The sequence below is a fragment of the Macaca mulatta genome, chromosome 10 (genome assembly GCF_049350105.2).
Source record: "Macaca mulatta isolate MMU2019108-1 chromosome 10, T2T-MMU8v2.0, whole genome shotgun sequence".
Classification (NCBI taxonomy): Eukaryota; Metazoa; Chordata; class Mammalia; order Primates; family Cercopithecidae; genus Macaca; species Macaca mulatta.
The window spans coordinates 76,146,866-76,170,128 of NC_133415.1; the positions used below are offsets into that span (position 1 = coordinate 76,146,866).

General features: G+C 39.2%; 1 pseudogene; it reads left to right on the forward strand.

Moving 5' to 3' along the window:
- Nucleotides 1–13,878: 13,878 nt before the first annotated feature.
- LOC114670611 (serine/arginine-rich splicing factor 10 pseudogene) lies at nucleotides 13,879–14,349 on the forward strand (annotated as a pseudogene).
- The last annotated feature ends 8,914 nt before the right edge of the window (nucleotides 14,350–23,263 follow it).

Consider the following 23,263-nt stretch of genomic DNA (forward strand, 5'->3'; position numbering starts at 1 on the left):
GGGCATGGATACCATGAAAGTGGAATTAGTTGGAAGAACTAAATTCTAGTTACAAGTTATCCTGATAGTTATAGCTCTTTTATCCTTGAGGACTCTTCAAAAGGGGTACTAGTGGATCTAAATTGTGCTAGAGACAGGTTCTCAAGGTTATATCTCTGTGCTTCTAAGTCTGGCCAATGCTGTTGCTGTCAAATGCATTTCTTTCTCAAGTATGCTAACACTGTCCCTCTGGGTACTATCCAGGCTTAGATGGAGAGTCTCCTGCCTCTTTAAGGTGTATATCTCTATTCTAATCCATTACCTGGGAGCTTCACTGTTTAATAATATTACCAGTTATGCCCCATAGTTGGTTCCAGTGAAGCTCTAATACTAATCAGTTTTATACAGTACTTTGTCTCTAGTAGTTTCTCAGTATTTGTTGACTAATAATTTGTTTACCACATTTGTAGGCTATTGTATATTCCCTTGTCTGGAAAAGGCCAGGAGTATAATTAATAATTCAGAGTTAGTTGTTGAAATTTTCCAAAAAGCTTCAGATCAAGAATGAGATCGTTGGAGAAGGGGAAATGGGTAAGGCACACAATATAATTTTGCTTTAAAAATACAATTAAATGGCCGGGTGCGGTGGCTCACACCTGTAATCCCAGCACTTTGGGAGGCGGAGGCAGGCGGATCACGAGGTCAGGAGATCGAGACCATCCTGGCTAACATGGTGAAACCCCGTCTCTACTAAACAAAATACAAAAAATTAGCCAGGCATGGTGGTAGGCACCCGTAGTCCCAGCTACTCAGGAGACTGAGGCAGGAGAATGGTGTGAACCTGGGAAGTGAAGTTTGCGGTGAGCCAGGATCGCACCACTGCACTCCGGCCTGGATGATGGAGTGAGACTCCGTCTCAAAAAAAAAAAAAAAAAAAAAAATGCAATTAAACAATTTATATTTTTCTTGATGTAGAAGACTTCAGATATATTGAAACCAACCATTTGTTATTTCATAAGTACATTTACTAAGGCTCATTTATGTTGATTGTGTTGCTCAAATTCAAAAGAATGGTCAGTGAGAAAGTGGGACAAGAGTCCATATCTTCTAACTTCTAGGCAAATGGGAAGAATCTTATTAAGTCATTTTTCAATTCTGGAGTCTAACTGAGGATGTCATTACCTGTTCTTTGTACTTCTTCATGGCCTTCCGGGAGCCAACGGAACAATAGTCACCAGATTTAGGAAATTTCACTATTGTTACCAAATATTTATGTCCAAAGTTCTTTATGTTGATTATTGTAGTTTGTAATGAAATAAACATTGCTATAGTTACCATGGAGCTAGACTAAAATTTCAACATATGCTGCTTGAACGGATTGATCCAGCCACTTCAGATGTAATTTCCAAGGTAAAGATTGTGGTAAGGGTGACTCTTATGAAAGAGTCAGCTTTTGTGAACATTGGGCATCCAATTTGCAATACCATCTCATACATTTATTTATTCTGGGATGGGTGAGGTTTGGAAATATTGTAGGATTAGACTGCCTGATACCATGGAGGCAAAAGAAACAGTCACTTTCTTTTTTTCTCCAGGGTGATACATTGTGTAGCGAACTACTTTTAGAGCAATTTGGGGTAAAGTTTTCTCTATGTGCTCAAATATGAATCAATTATAGAAACTTTAATTGGAAATGCTTTGGAGTGACTTTAACCTAACAGTGCTAAGAATGATATAATTTGTTAAATACTGAGTCATGTTTGCTCAGTGCCTTTTTATGCTTAAAATAAGTTTGGAATAAAAGTGGATTTTTAAAAAGCTTAACCTGGTTGTAGTAAGTAGCCAAGATTACGAAGACATATTTTGTGTCTTTTCAGTTGTTTTCAATATTTTGTTCTGCTCTTTCTTTCAGTAGACTTTTTCTTTATACTTATAAAAGACAAAAGAAACGTATAAATTTTATTCACTGTCTTGTGATTAACTCAATAATTTACTATTGAAAACATTTCAGTAATTTATTGAACTGGTATTAATGTACAAAGAAGGTCAAGAAGATACTTTAGTTGGTTTTATCATTGAAGATAATACACTGGAATGGCCAAGGATCATAATGACAAAGGATGCTTCAAAGAAATATTAGAACAATGAATATAATTTCTATCTCCTATAGCTAATTAGACTACATATAGATTCCTCACCCCAAAGCTAAGAGGTACTATGTTTCTAATGGCATATTTTTTTTCCCTATATCCTAAAGACCTGAATAATAGGTTGGCTACTAAAATAAAACAAAACAATACAACCAGTAAACTACCGACTAACATGTAACCATAATATTCCCAGGCATGAGTCATTTTGTAAGTATTATGTTCTGTATGTTTTGTGATAGCAATTCTAGAAGAACACATATTTGTGAAATATTTAGTCTTTTTGGTAAAAAAGATTTAATTCCTTTTTGTGGGATCTTGGATTTGTTTCCTATCAGTCTTTCTTTCACGAACTATCTGTACTCTTATAACACAAAGAAGTTCAGAAGACGTTTTGCCATAACAAAAAAAAGATGAAATGAAAAGTATAAGAGTAATAGAATTCTCTAAATATTATAGATTTTGTGAATAAAAAAGTGGGAGGAAAAATGAGATAAAACCATTTTAATTCTGTGGACAAGCATGAGATCAAAGGGAAGAGATGAAAAGTGCTTTGTAGTCATTATTCTTATTTATCTATAATATCTAGATCCTTGATACTTGAGTGTGGTCTGTGAACTGGCAATGTGATGTCTCCCAGAGCTTGTTAAAAATTTAGAATTTGATTCCACTCATGACTCAGAATTTGCATTTTCACAAGATCCCAGGTAATTCATACACAAGCTAAAATTGTGAGAATAGCTGATAGCTAGACCTTTTTTTTTCCATAAATACCTATGAAGATAGACATATGGAGTGTCTCTGTTTGATGAGATGGTGTAATAAAGTGAGACACCTCTCTTCTGTTTATAAGAGCAAAGATTATGAAGGTTTGAAACCACATAGATAGAACTGCTAGCGCTAGTCCAGATGACTAAAATAGAAGTCTTCTTCTACTACTGTTGTTTCTCTTGCAAAATAAGCCAGGTCTTGAAAGGATCAGATGTGCCTTAACATCATCATCTTGAAGTGATTTATTTATTATTTCACAAGGAGCAGGGTTAAGGTCTCGTTAACAGGAGGAACTTGTTTTCTTATGTTAAATAGGACTGTGTTGTTTCAGGTATATATTAATTTTCCCTCTGACAAGGTGTGGTTATTTCTTAGGTAAATAGTGAGAAAATTATTTGCAGTATCCTGCATTCAAGGCCTGAAGTGGATTCAAACATTCTACTTTCTTCTCTGGTCTTAAAACCAGAAACAGCTTTTGCCCCTTGGGATTCTGTAAGGATGAGTTGCATCTTGGGTTAATGGAGGTAATTAGATGCTGAAAGGGACCAAGGTATTCTCCAACTTTTGTGGGAAGTCAAGAGTTTTCTCAGGAATTTTGTTGAAAAACAAGGTCCAGAATTTGGGAACTAAGGGTTGCAAAGTATGATGAAGCACTTAAAGAAGGAGAGGAATCACAGAAGAGAACATTCAGAAGGGTCTTCCTCTAACTGGTGGTTCTCAATTGTCACTGAACATTGGAATCACCTGGGGAGCTTTTTCAGCTTTCTAATTCTTGGGTTGCATGCAGACAATTTATATTATAATCTCTGGCGAAACCTAGGTATCAGTAATTTTTTTAAAAAGACCTCCGAGACATTCCATTTTGCAGCTAAGGTCAAAACAATTAATGGTCCGATTTTGTAAAGTTTCCTGCCCTTAGGTGGTAAATGTGTTGCTTATGGGGAAGGCTGGTGAGTAGGAAGTGTTCTGATATCTTGATCATTTGAGGAAAGCTCAAAAGGTGAATGAAACATGGAGCTTCCTTTGGGGAATCACTAGACAAATCTATGTTCAGACAGAAGACAGTGTGACTAAATTCCTTGGTAATGTTTTTCACTTTTTGTGCTTAACCCCTATACTCTAGCAAGAAACACTGTGGGCTGAGTGTAGGGTAGTAGTTGGCCTCCAAGATGGCCTCCATTGACAATTGTGCCCTGATACTCATGTCCTTGTGTGCTTCTCGCCACAATGAATCACTTGGGGTTGACCTTTGTGACTGATAGAATATGGTAGAAGTGATGGTATAAGACATCCAAAGCTAGGTCATAGAAGGTACAACAGCTTTTGCTTTAGTATTTGGGATTGCTAGCTCTTCCAGAAGCTAGCCATGTTGTGAAAACACTCAAGAAGTCCCATGGAGAGAAGACAATTTGCCATTTGTGAGAGCCACCTTAGAAATGGATCATCCAGCACCACTGAGTCTTCAGATGGCTAAACCCCAGCTGGCATCTGACTGCAACCTCATGAGAGATTCTGAGCCAGAACTGCTCAATTTAGATGCTTCTGAATTCTTGGCCTATAGAGATCATAGGAGACAATTAATGACTATTGCCTTTTCATACTATTAAATTTTGGAATGATTCCTTACACAGCAATAAATAATGCGGCATGGCTAATTCAAACCCTGGTTACCCAGTAAAGCAGCCTGTTTGCAAGTATATTTGTAGATAACTTCTAGAGTGTGGCAACAGAGTGGAATATTTTAGCAACAAGTTGCATTTAATTCTACCTTAAATTACATCAGCTACCTTGTAAGCCAAATATTAAAGGTTATGGCAAAACTGCACTGTTATTAAAATCTTAGCTTTAAATTAGGTTTTAACAAGTAACTGGACAGCATTTGATATATGATTCAGCATTATCCAATAGAACTCGCTATAAAAATGTTCCCCCAATTATGATAGCCACTAGCTATAGTTGGCTATTGAGCACTGGAAATCTGGCTAGTGCAATTGCTAAACTGAAATTTTAATTTTATTTAATTTGAAACTACAGCTACCATATTGATAGCACAATTCTATACATTTTTGGGGAAGAATATAGACATGACAAAAATGTTCTGCTCTAGTTTGTAAAGTTATGAACTGAGAAGTGGAAAACTCAGTAAGGGGGAACAATTTATCTCTGGAATAGTGAATTAAAATTCTTCCTATTTTACCCCCAAATATGTGTCATTTGGAGTGATGAATGACAAAAACAAAGAAACAGATCACAAAGTATTGTGTATATCCAAGATGTAACTGAATTCAGGCTCTGTAACAACAAAAACTTTTGTACTAGAATTTGAGAGGAACTTTAAGATATTGTCAAAGCACAGTTATCTCTGTGGCAGGTACTTGATGAGGTGCTTTTCAAAAGTTTTTTCCCTGCTGGCTTGCATCTTATTTCTTTTGCTCATTTTATAAAAATTGACTAGATACTACTATAAGATATGCTCAGGAAGAATTCTACATAATCTACCACCAACATAATCTGTTTATAATTTCTAATATTTTATTGTCACTTACTTATGATGGTGTGATGATAATGATAATAAAAACACTGATAACTATTAAAATTAATTATTATTTTTGGATCAAGTGAATTAGGTTTACTTAATCTGTATTTTTTTTGTATTTAATCAGCACAAATGCTCAAAATTAGGGTACAGAAATAAGGTAATACAAATTCCTGACACCTTTTTTGTTCTCTACCTTATTCTAGAGATGTAGAACATCTATGAAAAACTGGGGATAAACTAAATATTGTAACCTAAATTTTACTTAAAATGGACATGAAATAGTGCTAGTTTGAGAGGTGAAGCCAGCTGGACTTCCTGGGTTGAGAGGGGACTTGGAGAACATTTCTGTCTAGCTAAAGGATTGTAAACGCACCAATCAGCACTCTGTGTCTAGCTAAAGGTTTGTAAACACATCAATCAGCACTCTGCAAAAACGGACCAATCAGCACTCTGTGAAATGGACCTGTCAGCACTCTGTAAAATGGACCAATCAGCAGGACGTGGGCAGGGCCAAATAAGGGAAAAAAAGCTGGCCACCCCAGCCAGCAGCCGCAACCTGCTTGGGTCCCCTTCCACACTGTGGAAGCTTTGTTCTTTCATTCTTCATAATAAATCTTGTTGCTGCTAGCTCTTTGGGTCCGCATTACTTTTATGAGCTGTAACACTCACTGTGAAAGTCTACAGCTTCATTCCTGAAGTCAGTGAGACCATGAACCCACTGGGAGGAGCAAATTACTCCAGACGTGCCACCTTCAAGAGCTGTAACACTCACTGCGAAGGTCTGCGTCTTCACTCCTGATGTCAAGCAAGACCACAAACCCACCAGAAGGAATAAACTGCAGACACATCTGAACATCTGAAGGAACAAACTCTGGACACACTATCTTTAATAACTGTAACACTCACTGTGAGAGTCTGCGGCTTCATTCTTGAAGTCAGCGAGACCAAGAAACCACCGGGAACCAATTCTGGACACATTTTGCCAACCATGAAGGGACTATTAAGTATCGCTAAGCAGTGAGCACCATCAGACCCCTTTCACTTGCTATTCTGTCCTACTTTTCCTTAGAATTCGGGGGCAAAATACCGGGTACCTGTCGGCCAACTAAAAACAACTAGCACGGCCACTGGACTAAAGACATTGGTGTCAGGCTTTCTGGGAAAGGGCTCTGTAACAACCCCTGATTCTTCGGAGCTGGGAGCATTAGTTTGCCTGGAACCAGCTTCTGCTTTTCTTGTACTTCTGGGCTGAGCCGAGGGTTGACAGAGAGGAAAGCCATTCAGCTCTGGAGTCCCGACAATAAGTTGGTTGTCCCTGCGACCATTAGCAGAACTCTCAGAGTCATGTCGCCCAAGCAAGACTTGTCCATTTATCCTATCTATCCTGACCCTTGCCTCCTGGGTCCTGATGCCTGTCAGACAAACTTCTTCTCGCCTCTCTTCTCCAAGTTTAGTCCTGCTTCTAAAAACCACTCCTTGTCTTTGGTGCTTTTCTAGTTTCTCCTATAAGAATGATTTCTAGTATAAACTTCAGGACTGTATTCCCTTCTTTAGGCACCCAGGCTCACCAATCAGAAAGACATAATTTTTACCAAAAGCCCCATGTTAACGGGGACTACCTGGAATTTTAGGATCCCTCCTCAGACAAGCGGACCTAACAAAAGCTATTCCTGAAGCTAGGACATGGGGAGCTTCGAAATTGTTTCCTTCCTATTCATATAAGTGAGCACAAAAGGCATCACTCTTCCAACTCTGGAGATCCCTTCCCTCCCTCAGGGTATGGCCCTCCACTTCAATTTTGGAGCATAACATCTTTATAGGACATGAGTAAAGTCCCAATACTAACAGAAGAATGCTTAGGACTCTAACAGGTTTTCGAGAATGCTTCGATAAGGGCCACTAAATCCGATTTTTCTTGGTTCTCTTTGTGGTCTAGGAGGACAGGCAAGGGTGCAGGTTTTCGAGAATGCATTGGTAAGGGCCACTAAATCTGACATTCCTCAGTCCTCCTTGTGGTCTAGGAGGAAAACTAGTGCTTGTGCTGCTGCGTTGGTGAGCGCAACTATTCCGATCAGCAGGGTCCAGGGACCATTGCGGGTTCTTGGGCAAGAGGTGTTTCTGCTGCTGCGTTGGTGAGCACAACTATTCTGATCAGCAGGATCCAGGGCCCGTTGTGGGTTCTTGGGCATGGGGAGAAACAAACAAACCAAAACCTCAAGCAGTTTTGTCTTTCAGATGGGAAACACTCAGGCATCAACAGGCTCACCCTTGAAATGCATCCTAAGCCATTGGGATCAATTTGACCCACAAACTCTGAAAAAGAGGTGGCTCATTTTTTTTCTGCACTATGGCCTGGCCCCAATATTCTCTCTCTGATGGGGAAAAATGGCCACCTGAGGGAAATATAAATTACAATACTGTCCTGCAGCTTGACCTTTTCTGTAAGAGGGAAGGCAAATGGAGTGAAATACCTTATGTCCAAACTTTCTTTTCATTGAAGGAGAATACACAACTATGCAAAGCTTGCAATTTACATCCCACATGGAGGACCTCTCAGCTTACCCCCATATCCTAGCCTCCCTATAGCTCCCCTTCCTATTAATGATAAGCTTCCTCTAATCTTCCCCGCCCAGAAGGAAATAAGCAAAGAAATCTCCAAAGGACCACAAAACCCCCGAGGCTATCCGTTATGTCCCCTTCAAGCTGTAGGGGGAGGGGAATTTGATCCAAACCGCATATATGTCCCCTTTTCCCTCTCTGATTGAAAGCAGATCAAGGCAGACCTGGGGGAGTTTTCAGATGATCCTGATAGGTACACAGATGTCCTACAGGGTCTAGGGCAAATCTTTGATCTCACTTGGAGAGATGTCATGCTATTGTTATATCAAACCCTGGCCTTTAATGAAAAGAATGCAGCTTTAGCTGCAGCCCGAGAGTTTGGAGATACCTGGTATCTTAGTCAAGTAAATGATAGAATGACAGCCGAGGAAAGGGACACATTCCCTTCCAGTCAGCAAGCCATCTCCAGTATGGATCCCCACTGGGACCTTGACTCAGATCATGGGGACTAGAGTCGCAAACATCTGTTGACCTGTGTCCTAGAAGGACTAAGGAGAATTAAGAAAAAGCCCGTGAATTATTCAATGATGTCTAGCATAACTCAGGGAAAGGAAGAGAATTCTTTTGTCTTCCTCAAGCGGCTATGGGAGGCCTTAAGAAAATATACTGCCCTGTCACCTGACTCACTTGAGGGTCAATTGATCCTAAAAGATAAGTTTATTACCCAATCAGCCACAGATATCAGGAGAAAGCTCCAAAAGTGAGCCCTGGGCCCTGAACAAAATCTGGAGGCATTATTAAGCCTGGCAACCTTGGTGTTCTATAATAGGGACCAAGAGGAACAGGCCCAAAAGGAAAAGCGAGATCAGAGAAAGGCCGCAGCCTCAGTCATGGCCCTCAGACAAACAAACCTTGGTGGTTCAGAGAGGACAGAAAACGGAGCAGGCCAATCACCCGGTAGGGATCGTTATCAAATTGTCCAATGAGAAACAAGCCACCCCCTCGTCCATGTCCACTATGCCGAGGCAATCACTGGAAGGTGCACTGCTCCAGAGTGCAATGGTTCTCTGGGCCAGAAGCCCCCAACCAGATGATCCTACAACAGGACTGAGGGTGCCTGGGGCAAGCGCCAGCTCATGTCATCACCCTCACTGAGCCCTGGGTACGTTTAACCATTGAGGGCCAGGAAATCGATTTCCTCCTGGACACTGGTGTGGCCTTCTCGGTGTTAATCTCCTGTCCTGGACGACTGTCCTCAAGGTCTGTTACCATCCGAGGAATCCTGGGACAGCCTGTAACCAAGTATTTCTGCCACCTTCTCAGTTGTAATTGGGAGACTTTGCTCTTTTACATGCCTTTCTTGTTATGCCTGAAAGTCCCACACCCTTATTAGGGAGGGATGTATTAACCAAAGCTGGAGCTGTTATCTACGTGAATATGGGGAACAAGTTACCCATTTGTTGTTCCCTACTTGAGAAGGGAATAAACCTTGAAGTCTAGGCATTGGAAGGACAATTTGGAAGGGTGAAAAATGCCCGCCCAGTCCAAATCAGGCTAAAAAATCCCACCACTTTTCCTTATCAAAGGCAATATCCCTTAAGGCCTGAAGCTCCTAAAGGATTAAAGGATATTGTTAAACATTTAAAAGCTCAAGGCTTAGTAAGGAAATGCAGCAGTCCCTGCAACACCCCAATTCTAGGAGTACAAAATCCAAATGGTCAGTGGAGACTAGTGCAACATCTTAGACTCATCAATGAGCAGTAATTCCTCTATATCCAGTTGTACCCAACCCCTATATCCTGCTCTCTCAAATACTAGAGAAAGCAGAATGGTTCACTGTTCTGGACCTCAAGGATGCCTTTTTCTGTATTCCCCTGCACTCTGACTCCCAGTTTCTCTTTGCCTTTGAGGATCCCACAGACTACATGTCCCAACCTACACGGATGGTCTTGCCCCAAGGGTTTAGGGATAGCCCTCATCTGTTTGGTCAGGCACTGGTCCGAAATCTAGGCCACTTCTCAAGTCCAGGCACTCTGGTCCTTCAGCATGTGGATGATTTACTTTTGGCTACCAGTTCAGAAGCCTCATGCCAGCAGGTTACTCTAGATCTCTTGAACTTTCTAGCTAATCAAGGGTACAAAGTGTCTAGGTCGAAGGTCCAGCTTTGCCTACAGCAGGTCAAATATCTAGGCCTAATCTTAGCCAGAGGGACCAGGGCCCTCAGCAAGGAATGAATACAGCCTATACTGGCTTATCCTCACCCTAAGACATTAAAACAGTTGTGGGGGTTCCTTGGAATCACCAGCTTTTGCCGACTATGGATGCCTGGATACAACCAGGAGATCTAGTGTTGGTCAAATCTCTCTCCTCTACCTCCCCATCTATGGACTCTTTGTGCGAAGGACCATACTCGGTAATCCTCTCTATCCCCACTGCAGTTAAGGTGGCAGGAGTGGAATCCTGGATTCACCACACCCAAGTTAAATTTTGGACACCCCCTGAGGAACCTGTGGGACCATCAGCTCAGGAGTCCCAAGATCAGCCATACCAGCCTCGAAACACCTGCGAACCACTGGAGGACTTGCATCTCCTATTTCAGAAGGAAACATCCCAAACTAAAAAGGCTCCTACTACTGATACTGAAGACACACCCCTTCCTCCTTAAAAAAGATAAGGGAAAACCTACATAATCTTTATCTTTAACATCTCTCCTTGCCTCTTTAATGGAATCCTTTTATTATTTCATCAAATTATTAAGCAGCATTCTAACCATACTCTTTGCAATAGGACTATATACTGTAGCTCCTGCCAGGACAAAAATCCTAATCACATCAGCCTTCTTTCTATCTTCTTTCCTTCTGACCACAATTTACGCCTACCTTTAACTCAGCCTGAATAAAATGATCTCATCTTCCAGAGCACCCTCTTTACCTTCCTATTTACTCTTTGCCTATCTATTCCTCCTGCTTCCTTGGATACCTCATACAATCATCCCTCCCCTTCCACTAGCTCCTAATTACCTCTACAAGACTCTCAACCCACTCTCTGTTAAACCAGTCCAATCCTTCTCTGGCAAATGACTGTTAGCTTTGTATCTCTCTATCAACCTCTGCTTATGTTGCCACTCCCATTCCAGCAAAAAATTAGGTCTTTACCAAATTAACCTACCACCCTCGTTATGAAGGAAAAGACTCTTTCTGACTTCTAAATATGCAATCGTTAGCCAACTTCCCCATCTCTGATAGGACCAAGAATACCCTAACAGGATATGCAATCCAACTTTTATGTTCTTACATTTCCAACCTCACCTATTACACAAGCAATGAAAAGCCCATACGCAGCCCTATAACTATGAATACCATCTTAACTTTCCAAGCCCCTTTATGCATCCAACGCAACCTGTTATCAGGCCTGCCCCTGGGGCACCTGCTACCCCATCAGTGTAATTACACCCTATAGCTTTAAGCCCCAACTGATCATAGTAACTTCTGAGTCACCCAAACAGCTCCATTCAGATGGTTTGTCTACTTCTCAGGGCCCCCCAAAATTATCACCTCCTCTCTACTTAACAAACAGTCCAGGTTTTGTAATGACAAACATACTCCCTGCATAACCATTCACCCCTGGACTCCCTGCAGCAGTGCCCCCACCACTAGTGAATGCCTTCTCATCTCCTCTTTCAATCACTCTCTCAAATGGTTCCTAGTAGATACAAAATGATTTTTTTCTCCAATGGGAAAATGGAACATAGGGAGCCATTCAGTTTGCTCCCAATACCCCTTTCCAGCTGCTCACCGGAGCTGCCTTGGCAAGTACTCTAGGAGCAGGGGAAAATGAAAACAACAAACTCACACACGTTTTTAATATACACAACCAGTTATGTCTACCGTCAAGGCATATTCTTCTTATGTGGAACATCGACCTATATCTGCCTCCCCACTAACTGGACAGGCACCTGCATCTTAGTCTTTCTAAGTCCCAACATTAACATTGCCCCAGGAAATCAGGCCCTATCAGTACCCCTCAAAGCTCAAGTCTGTCAGTGCAGAGCCATGCAACTAATACCCCTACTTATAGGGTTAGGAATGGTTACTACTACAGGAACCGGAATAGCCAGTTTATCTACTTCATTATCCTACTACTACACACTCTCAAAGGATTTCTCAGACAGTTTGCAAGAAATAATGATATCTATCCTTACTCTACAATCCCAAATAGACTCTTCGGAAAGAGTAACTCTCCAAAACCACCGATGCCTAGACCTCCTCACTGCTGAGAAAGGAGGACTCTGCACCTTCATAGGGGAAGGGTGTTGTTTTTACACTAACCAGTCAGGGATAGTACAAGATGCTGCCCAGCACTTACAGGAAAAGGCTTCTGACATCAGACAACACCTTTCAAACTCTTATACCAACCTCTGGAGTTGGGCAACATGGCTTCTCCCCTTTCTAGGTCCCACGGCAGCCATCTTGCTATTGCTTGCCTTCTGGCCTTGTATTTTTAACTTCCTTGTCAAATTTGTTTCCTCTAGGATCGAGGCCATCAAGCTACAGATGGTCTTACCCCAATGAGCTCAACTAACAACTTCTACCAAGGACCCCTGGACCAACCTGCCTGGCCCTTTCACTGACCTAAAGAGTTCCCCTCTGGAGGACACTACAACTACAGGGCCCCTTCTTCACTCCTTTCCAGCAGGAAGTAGCTAGAGAAGTCATCGCCCAATTCCCAACAGCAGTTGGGGTGTCCTGTTTAGAGGAGGGGATTGAGAGGCGAAGCCAGCTGGACTTCCTGGGTTGAGTGGGGACTTGGAGAACTTTTCTGTCTAGCTAAAGGATTGTAAGCACACCAATCAGCGCTCTGTGTCTAACTAAAGGTTTGTAAGTGCACCAATCGGCACTCTGTAAAAACGGACCAATCAAAGCTCTGTAAAATGGACCAATCAGTGCTCTGTGAAATAGACCAATCAGCAGGATGTGGGTGGGGCCAAATAAGGGAATAAAAGCTGGCCACTGCAGTCAGCAGCTGCAACCCAGTTGGGTATCCTTCCACTCTGTGGAAGCTTTGTTCTTTAGCTCTTCACAATAAATCTTGCTGCTCACATCTTTGGGTCTGCACTACCTTCATGAGCTGTAACACTCACTGCAAAGATCTGCGGCTTCACTCCTGAAGTCAGTGAGACCACGAACCCATCAGGAGGAACAAACAACTCTGGAAGCGCCACCTTTAAGAGCTGTAACACTCACTGCAAAGGTCTGCGGCTTCACTCCTGAAGTCAAGTGAGACCACAAACCCACTGGAAGGAGGAAACTCCAGACACATCTGAACATCTGAAGGAACAAACTCTGGACACCCCATCTTTAAAAACTGTAGCACTCACTGCGAGGGTCCGCACCTTCATGCTTGAAGTCAACAAGACCAAGAACCCACCAGAAGGAACCAATTCTGGACACGAGTTTATGATCCTCTAATGTTGTTTTAATAAGAAAAATGGTAAGAATGTATTGTTAATGTAATTAGTAGTAAGTGGCATGTTCTTTCATAAAGTAAGGATATTTGCTGCCAATAGGTTTCTATGAATAACATCTTTTACTTGATCGGCTTTCTTGTTTTGGACATTTGCTTACACCAATTGCCAATATTTTTTGCTTATTACAAAATAATTTGATTTTATTTTAGAAAAAGAAAATCAGACATATAGATAATTAAAAGTAGAAAAAAAATGGGCTTTGCGTGGAGTTAGGAGTGGGGAGTGAAGTCTCATGAAAAGAGGTGGATGGCTGTGGCGGAGCCTTCTGGGCTATGTGTGTCTGACGCTTGGCCGCCAGAACCACAGTCAGTTTGCTGAGCCCATTAGTGCACCTGACTGACAGACACGCCGTCACCATGTCTCGCTACTTGTGTTCCCCTAACACATCTCTGCTTATCAGAAATGTGGCCGACGACACCAGGTCTTAAGATTTACAGAGTGAATTTGGTCACTATGGTCCTATAGTTGATGTGTATGTTCCACTTGATTTCTGCACTCGCTGTCCAAGAGGATTTGCTTATGTTGAGGATGTTTGCAATGCTGAAGATGCTTTACATAATTTAGACAGAAAGTGGATTTGTGGATGGCAGATTGAAATACAGTCTTCACACTATGATGATTATGACAGATACAGACATTCTAGAAGCTGAAGTTATGAAAGAAGGAGATCAAGAAGTCAGTCATTTGATAACAGTTTAGAAGATCGTATCTAGAAATAGATCGACTGGAAGACGACGGCATAGCAGAAGTCATTCCAACAATGATAGATCAAACTGCAGCTGGAATACCCAGTAGGTTCTGCTTACTACACTTCAAGAAAGATCTGAACGTGGAAAAAGAACAAAAGAAGGGCAGTTCAAGCGACCAAAGGGTGGGTGGAAGGTGCTGCAGTATGAATACTGTATGGATATTTTGACTCTGGTCAGAAAAGATACAAAAATGTTATCGAAAACTACATGGAATAATTGAAGTCCCTTCAAATTTGAAAGTAAGCATTTTAGGACAAATAAAAGGAAATTCAAGTTTGTACTTGTGGAAACTTTTTCCTCAATATGAATAGGTTTATACTGATTAATGGGTAACAGGTCCATAATAAATTATTGGAAACTAGGATGTCTCAATATCAAGGAAGACAGCCATAGTGTCTTACAGTGCCTCTGTTGGTGTGTCTCAAACTGAATTGAGTGGGAAAAAGTATGGTCCAATGTAAAAGTTCCATTTTCACCATTACTGGCAAATCTTGCTTTTGTTTATTTTGGTGCCAGTGTTTTCTGTTTAATCATTTGCTGTGTTGGCACCTGCGCTTATTTACTTGTACACCACATGCAGTTTACATCTTCCTAACTACTCTCCTTCCCAGGTAAATTCCAATTATATTTGATATCCAGCTAAGAGGGCCCATCTCTTCTCACCTCTTTCCTGGTCACTATGTTCAGCAAATATTTATTGAGCCCTTACTGTGGGCAAAACACTGTACTGGATAATTGAGAAAAATGGATAATTCCCTTAATCAGTAAATGTCTACTGAGTACAGTCTAGTGAGTTATTACAGTATGGCCTCATTGTTTTGTTTGAGGTGTATTATTCATAACAATAGTTTTCATCATTCATATCCTAATATAATTATAGAACCCAATATACTATCAAAGATAAGTAATTGTGTGGTTATCTGCCATTTAAAAGTATCCCATATTTCTTTGATCCTATTATTGTAAATAATGAAAAAATGATTTGTTTTAATCTGTAATAATCTGGTTTATTGTGCAGTGACCGTAATATACTATAGTTAAATTGTTTACTCTGCCTCACCAAATATAAACTAGGAGATAATCCCCAAAATAAGTACTTAACTTTGCATTAGATATAAAGAAGACTGGGTGCTATAATTAGATTATTTTGAGGAAGAGCTGTTATCTCAACTGATTTAGTATGTATTGTAATTGAGAAAATGTTGACCAAATTATACTTTTTAGTGATTTACATGTACATTTTATAGGGTACATGAACATGTTCCGTGTATAGTGAATAAATAACTTTCTTAGTATCATAAAAAAGTAGAAAAAAACACTCGAAATTCTACCATCTATACCATTATGTTTACACACACACTCACACATATGCACACACACACTTTTATTAGAATATGTATATATTATAATGCTACCTTGAAATTATTCTTCATTTAAAATAAAAGAACAGTAATTATATTTCATGCCATTAAATGTCTGATGCTTATTTTACACAATAGTGACATAGTTACTTATAATTATGAAGTTTTTAGAACATTTGATACAGATTTATCATATATTAATATTCTAATTTTAGCATACTAATTTTAGAAGAATTTCTTTGAGAAATAATGAGTCAATGGCAAAATGGGGAAAATAATGGATGTAAAAGATTACAATGAGAATCTTTCTATTTGAAATAAAAGTCAGATGTATACAGATGTTTCACTTTAATGTATGTCAATCTGCTGGGGAGAAGTCAGTCATAACTTTAGTTTGGAAAAGTGGGGAAAATGCTTGAATGTGAAGTCACTGAAACATTTGTCATGCCACCAACCTCTTGAGGTCTACCTGAATGACTACTTCAATTCTGAAGATTCAAGGAGGCATTCTTGAATGTTCTGGATGGAAGAGTTAAACTCTTCATTTTTCTTTTGCCTGTCTTGTTTCCTGAACTTCCTTCCCAGTGTTTCCTGCCTGGGGTCACCTCCAAAATAAATTGCTTGCATGGGAACTTAAAGTAAAGCATCCAGTTTTGAAAAAAATATTTGGCATAAGAATAAGAATAAATTAAGTGTTTCTTGGAAATACATTAACAAATGACAGACAGAAAATGGAACTCCTGTTGTGGATCAGTCTTCTTCATTAAGGAAAAGATTTTTTCTAACTGGAAGAAGTAAAATGAATACGGCAGCAAAAAACTACTGAGTAATGAGAGAGTTTGAGACCTAAGCCTTAGCTGGATTAAATATTTTTCCTTAATTTAACATGTCTCCATGCAGTGAGTATAGTATGCCTTAGACTAAATTTTAGGCAATGTGAATACATTATTGAGATAGATCAAGGTCTATACTCATGAGAAGGGTAGATAGAGAATTCCAAATAAAGTGAAGAAAATATTACCTCCATAGGGTGATATGTTGAAATGAAGAAAATAAAGCAGGATAATGGAATGATTCATGTATGTTTTCACTCACTTATTAATTAGTTCATTCATTCAATAAATATGTATTATCTAATAGTATAAGATAACTACATGCTAATTTTAAAGAAGTATCAGAGAAGATTTCTGATAGAAGTCTGAACTATAAAAATTATCTATTGGCTTTCAAAAATGGTGATGATGACTTATCATCGGGATTACTGTTTTTTCTTTTTCAGCTGAATATAATATTCTAGAATAGATTATCATGCATGTGATTTATGAACGTTTGAAAAACAATATAGCTAATCTCTAGGAGCTAGCATACATTTGTTCAAGATAAATAATGCCAAATTCACATGATTTCTCATTTTGTTAGAACCTCTAGAGAACAGAAAATTCCATGCATAAAATATGTATCAATTGTTTCAATTACATCAATGCAGGTGACAGTATTTTTTGCAAGAACGTCATACGTAAATAGTAGATTGAATGATAGAAGTGTTGATATTTAGTGTCTAAACATATGTCTGCTATGTGTTGGCAAATGGCTTTGTAGTTTTCTAATGGAGTTTGACTGACTGTACACTTAGCCCTGTTGACTCAGTATTTCTATGGATAATTTTGATAGAGCTTTAGAAGTGAGGATGCTTAGATGGCTAAAACTATAAGTGACAGACTCAAGAATAAAAGTGGTCAACTGACAGCAACACACTGAGCCAAAACCGTTGAAATGAGATTAAGCAGAAACAAGTTTCAAGTTCTGTTTAGGTTCAGAAAGTCAGCTGCATGAGTGAGCCTGTTTGGCCACAGTACAGATGGCAGAGGTCTGGGATTTCCATTTGATGACAACCATAAAATAAGCCAATGGTATGATGTGGCTGTTCAAAAAACAGGCTAGCACAATCTTGGGTTGCATTAATGAAATATTGTGTGTAGTACAATAGAGGCAATAGAAAAGACAATTTCACCAAATTCTGTGAGATGATTTATGGGATGAAGTGTCAAACTCGTTACATTATATTTTAAGACTTCTCCAATTGGAATATGTTCAGAAAAAGACACACAGAATTTTGAAAATTCTCTTTTGAGGCAAGGCCAGAAGTAAAAGAGTATTGTTTTCCTTCAGGAGAAAAGACCAAGGAGATATTTACAGAGTGCTTTTGTCTACGTGGCAAGCTTTCATGTTTAAGAAGCCATATAATGCTAATCTAGAATATTGGTTTAAAGTTAGAGAAATGAAGATTTTGATCTAACATGAGGAACAAAATCGTGTTGTCCAAAACTATTGGTTTGTGGCTAATGTGAAGGAAGATACCTTGCACTAGAGTCATTTAATCCAAAAGATTCATCCCAGAGTAGGGACTTGGATTAGATGGTATATCAGTTAGTTATCTATCACTGCATAACAAATTACTTCTAAAGTTATAGGCTTAAAAATTTATTTTGCCTTAGCTTTTATGGGTCAGGAATTCAGAAGGGTTTGTCTGGGTAGTTCTCACTTGATGTGTCTCATGCAGTTGCAGCTGTATATTGACAGTAGTTGCAACCATATAAAGAAGGCTTACTGAACCGAATGTCCAAGGTACCTCACTCAGGTTTTCCTGGCACTTGGCTGAGAGCTTAGCTGGGGCTGCCACTGGAGCATGTATATGTGATTTTTTTTTCTGTGTCCTCAACTTCTGCACGTTATAGTTTCTTCAAGATATTTGGGGTTCTTACATTTAAGCTCATGGATATAAATAACAGCATGTGGCCCAGTGCTCAAGACAGAAGCTGCATTACCCACTATGATATAGCCTCAGAAATTGTGCTACATCTTTAGACCATTTGCAAGTGAGTCCGAAGCCCTTATTGATGGATGAAAGAGGATCCAAAATTTGTGGGCATTTAAAAATCTGCCACAGATGATCTCTTAACTTCCAGATTGAAGCCTCTGATTTTATGTTAATTACTGATGGTAAGGTTTTTTAGGGAAATAGGTAATGTAGATGTTATCTTCTCAAAGTTTGGGGTTAATATCTGAGCTTTCTTGACATTATTCATTGGTACTATCACATAAAGGATTTTTAGTTTAATTTTATACACACATATACAGGATATGAGAAGTGCAAAACTAAAGTAATTTATTGGAAATTATGAATATAAATACATAAATCAGGAGAGTTCAGCTGGTTTAGACCAGTGGTAAGGCCATGATAAGACCAGGCATACAATTGACAAGCTCAGACAATGGAGGCTTCTACACTTACCTTGTTGGGTAGAAATATCTACTGGAAATAAAAATTTAATTTATTTATTTTTTCTTTTTGAGATGGAGTCTCACTCTGTCACCCAGGCTGGAGTGCGGTGGCAAGATCTCTGCTTACTGCAAGCTCCGCCTCCCGGGTTGACGCCATTCTCCTGCCTCAGCCTCCCGGGTAGCTGGGACTACAGGCACCAGCCACCATGCCCGGCTAATTTTTTTTTTTCTTTTTTTTTTTTGTATTTTTAGTAGAGTCGGGGTTTCACCGTGTTAGCCAGGAGGGTCTCCATCTCCTGACCTCGTGATCGCCTGCCTTGGCCTCCAAAGTGCTGGGATTTACAGGCGTGAGCCACCCTGCCCGGCCCCCCAAATTTAAATTTAATCACGGTGTTTGGTGACAGATAAACTTTGAGAGTTGTGCCTTATGAAGTTGTGCTCATCCACATGGAGACCTAACTCTTAACAGAATCTCAATTCCAACAACCACCTAAGACAGTATGTGTGTGCTGGTTTCCGGTACTCATCATCTTGACAACTTCTAAGGGCCTTGATTCATACCTACCTGTTACTCTCATCTGCCCACTAGAGTTTGATGTGACCTTGGGTTCTCCTGATACCTGACCCTGCCATACCCTAACACTACTTCTACTACTATAACTAGATTTTAGCCCTTTTTCTACTTCTTAATGGCATCTGACACCAGCCCAACCTAGATTTGCCTTGATGTCCCTAGGAGGTGCTGACGATCTCCCCACCCTTATCACATTGCTGAGATTCACCTATTTCTTTTCTTTTCTTTTTCTTTTTTTCTTTTTTTTGAGACGGAGTTTCGCTCTGTCGCCCAGGCTGGAGTGCAGTGGCGCGTTCTTGGCTCACTGCAAGCTCCATCTCCCGAATTCACGCCATTCTCCTGCCTCCGCCTCCCGAGTAGCAGGGACTATAGGCGCCAGCCACCACGCCCGGCTAATTTTTTTTGTATTTTTAGTAGAGATGGGGTTTCACCGTGTTAGCCAGGATGGTCTCGATCTCCAGACTTCATGATCTGCTCACCTCGGCCTCCCAAAATGCTGGGATTACAGGCGTGAGCCACCAGAGATTCACCTATTTCTAATTACCCTTTAGAGATTCTAGTAAAAGGACTTTGTTTCTCATAGATTTTTTTTCTCACTTGGGGAAGAACATCTATGTTTTTATAGAGTAGCCTCTAAACAACTAAATATTTGGTGGAGTTGATCGGACTTGAATCTTTTCTTGGTGTTTTCCTCTGCTCTTTTTATCTTCTCTTAAGATGAAGAAAATAGAAATAGTAATTAATGAATTGCCTTTTCTGCCATTTATTTTGTTTACTGACTCAAATTTTAATTATCTTCTTTTACACTGATTGGCGCTTGTTTGGACATAGTTTGCAGAATATTTCCCAGAATTCCTGGCTGCCGCTTTACTTGTACCTCTCAAAGAGGTATTAGCCGTACTTTCAAAGATGATTTTGTTGAAAAAGTATAATCTGCCACTTGCACAGTAAATACTCTTCATATTTTCATAGTTTGACCGTAATTTTATTTCAAATCCTACTTCCATTTACTAGACCAAAATAGACCTCTAGGTGAGAAAAAGCACCAGCTATAGCTTGACAGAAGAAACAAATAATAACAATTTTTTATTATAAAATATTACCTTAATTAGGACTTCCCCTTGGTGTACAAAGTGCTGTGAAGAGTCATGAGAGCTAAATGGCACTTATCAATGTCCCCATGGATGGGAACTCACAAATAGGTAATCTGGATAAACAACATGCTGGATTTCAAGGATTGTAAGGAGACTCTTATTCTTTTTTTCCCCTTTAAAGCACAACAACATACTCATTTGCGACAAAGCTACAAAACAATCCCTGCAAGAAGTGCAAATCTTCTTCACCAATACTCTTTCTGGTGGAATATTTCCACCCCAGGCTAATTTTAAACTTCTTCAGACCTTTCATGTACAGCCCGGTTTGTGGTAACCCAATTGTGTCAGATGTATCAACCCATCCAGGTATACGCTCAGAGTTCAGGCCAACATTTGGCCAATGTCTGCAAAGTCTGGTTAAATAGATTATTTACTTTTTTGGAAGCTGAAAAAGAGCTGAAATATGGTTTGAGTTTTTGCGTCAAATGTTTTCTTGAAAAATCAGAGACTTTACTGCTGTAAAATGTCCAGTGATGGAGTAAGAATATACAAGAAGGCAGCTTGTTTTTCAGTAATATATATGCTTTTATTAAAGCATCAGGAACTCATATCCTGTATTATTCTTGAATCATTACTGGTGGTTACGACCATACTATTAGCATAATCAAAAGAATGTCAAAAAAGAGAAGGCAGGGAAGATTCTCCTGAGGTCATTATTGCTTGATAAATTTGGGGTGTTTGACTGGTCTCTAGAATTGTGAACCGAAAAATATTGGGTTACTTTGGACAGGTAAAAACTTGCCATTTCATTATCTCAGAGTAACAATGATGGATCCGGAACCTGAGTTGTGGGGTCGCTCATGGCAAGAGGCAATTGAAAAGATGGGAACAGATGTTAAACTTCCTTTACTAGAGACTGCATCTGAACAGCCAAACCGTTGAAACAGAGCAATCAGTTGAACACCACCAAATTCTAGAGGAAAAGATCACAAGTGTCAGACAAAAAAAAAGCAGTTTTTGTTGTTGTTTTGTTTTGTGGAGATCAACACTGTAATGAAGCTCAACATTTTTCAGTGTTCAGATGACTTAAAACAAGAAGAAAAACAACATGTTGATAACTTTTATGCAATTTACAAGTGATTACGGAAAGTGCAGTCATGTTTACTAATGGAAAAAGAAAAGAAAAAAGGTATTTATTTTTTAATGAGGACAAATAGAGTCCTGGCCAGTTAAAAAATTTCTACTAATAAGGAATAACATTCTTTGTAGAAAATTAGACATATATAAAGCACAGGTAATAACAAATAAAACAACAACAACAAAAGTAAAACCCAAACACATCATGATTCTTGCTTAAATAATTACTGATAAAATATATCTAATCTATACAGTACTTCTAAGAGTTTTTATGCACATATGTTAAATATATATTTAAAATATTAAAAATATTGAGTAGATAAATTAAGTAGATCTTATTTTGTACTGTATTTTATGCATACTTTTTAAGTTAGTATATGTTGTTCATGTCATATTTTTCTAAGCCCATTACTTCTGGTTATATCCTATTTTATTATAAAGATACAGCAACTGACTTTTGAGTAAGAACTTGCTGTTGAATACTTAGGTTTATTGGCCATTCAAAAAAATTAATAAACACTACTATGACAAATCAGCTTGTAAATTAAATGTTACATAACTATGTAATTTTTCTCCTCAGGAAGAATTCTTGAAAGTGTAAAGCCTTCAGTGACTTCTCATTGGCTATAGAATAAAGTCAGGTTTTCTCACTTGGGCTCATATTTCCTCCACTCAGTTCCAGTCACACTGGACATATGATTAGTCTATTCATTGAGAGTTTGGCTTTCCTCCAGCTGGGCACCTAGTAAGAATGCATTTCCTGGGCCCTTTTGTTGAGGTCCCATGACTAGCCTTATTATTATTTTTTAAAAATTATTTTTTTAGTTACATAGTAGATGTATTTATTTATGAAGTACATAAGAGAGTTTGATACAGGCACACAATGCATAATAATCACTTCATGGTAAATGGGCATCTGTCCTCTCAGGTATTTATCTTTTTTATTACAAACAATCCAGTTATGCTCTTTTAATTATTTTAAAATGCACAATTAAATTATTTTTGACTATAGTCATACTGTTGTACTATTCAATGCTAGATCTTATTTTTTCTTTCTAAATCCTTTTTGTATCCATTAACCGTTCCTACTTCCCCCACATCCTCACTACCCTTCCAAGCCTCTGATAACCACTCTTCTACTCTCTATCTCCATGAGCTCAATTGTTTTAATTTTTAGATCTCAAATAAGTGAAAATACGTAAGGTTTGTATGTCTGTGCCTGGCTTATTTCACTTAACATAATGACGTTTAGGCCTTTTAGCCTTTTCGTCTTACCATGGTGACTGATAATACTCCAGACAAAGGCTGATTTATCAAATGGATCCAGAGTGAGAGGAATGATCAGCAGAGCTGATTAGGGCAATGTCAATTCACAATTGCTATAAAATGTGAGTACAAAATAAAACTTTGGGCCACACGTGGTAGTTCATGCCTGTAATCCTAGCACTTTGGGAGGCTTAGGTGAGCAGACCACCTGAGGTCAGGAGTTCGAGACCAGCCTGACCAACATAGTAAAACCCTGTCTCTACAAAAACCACAAAAAT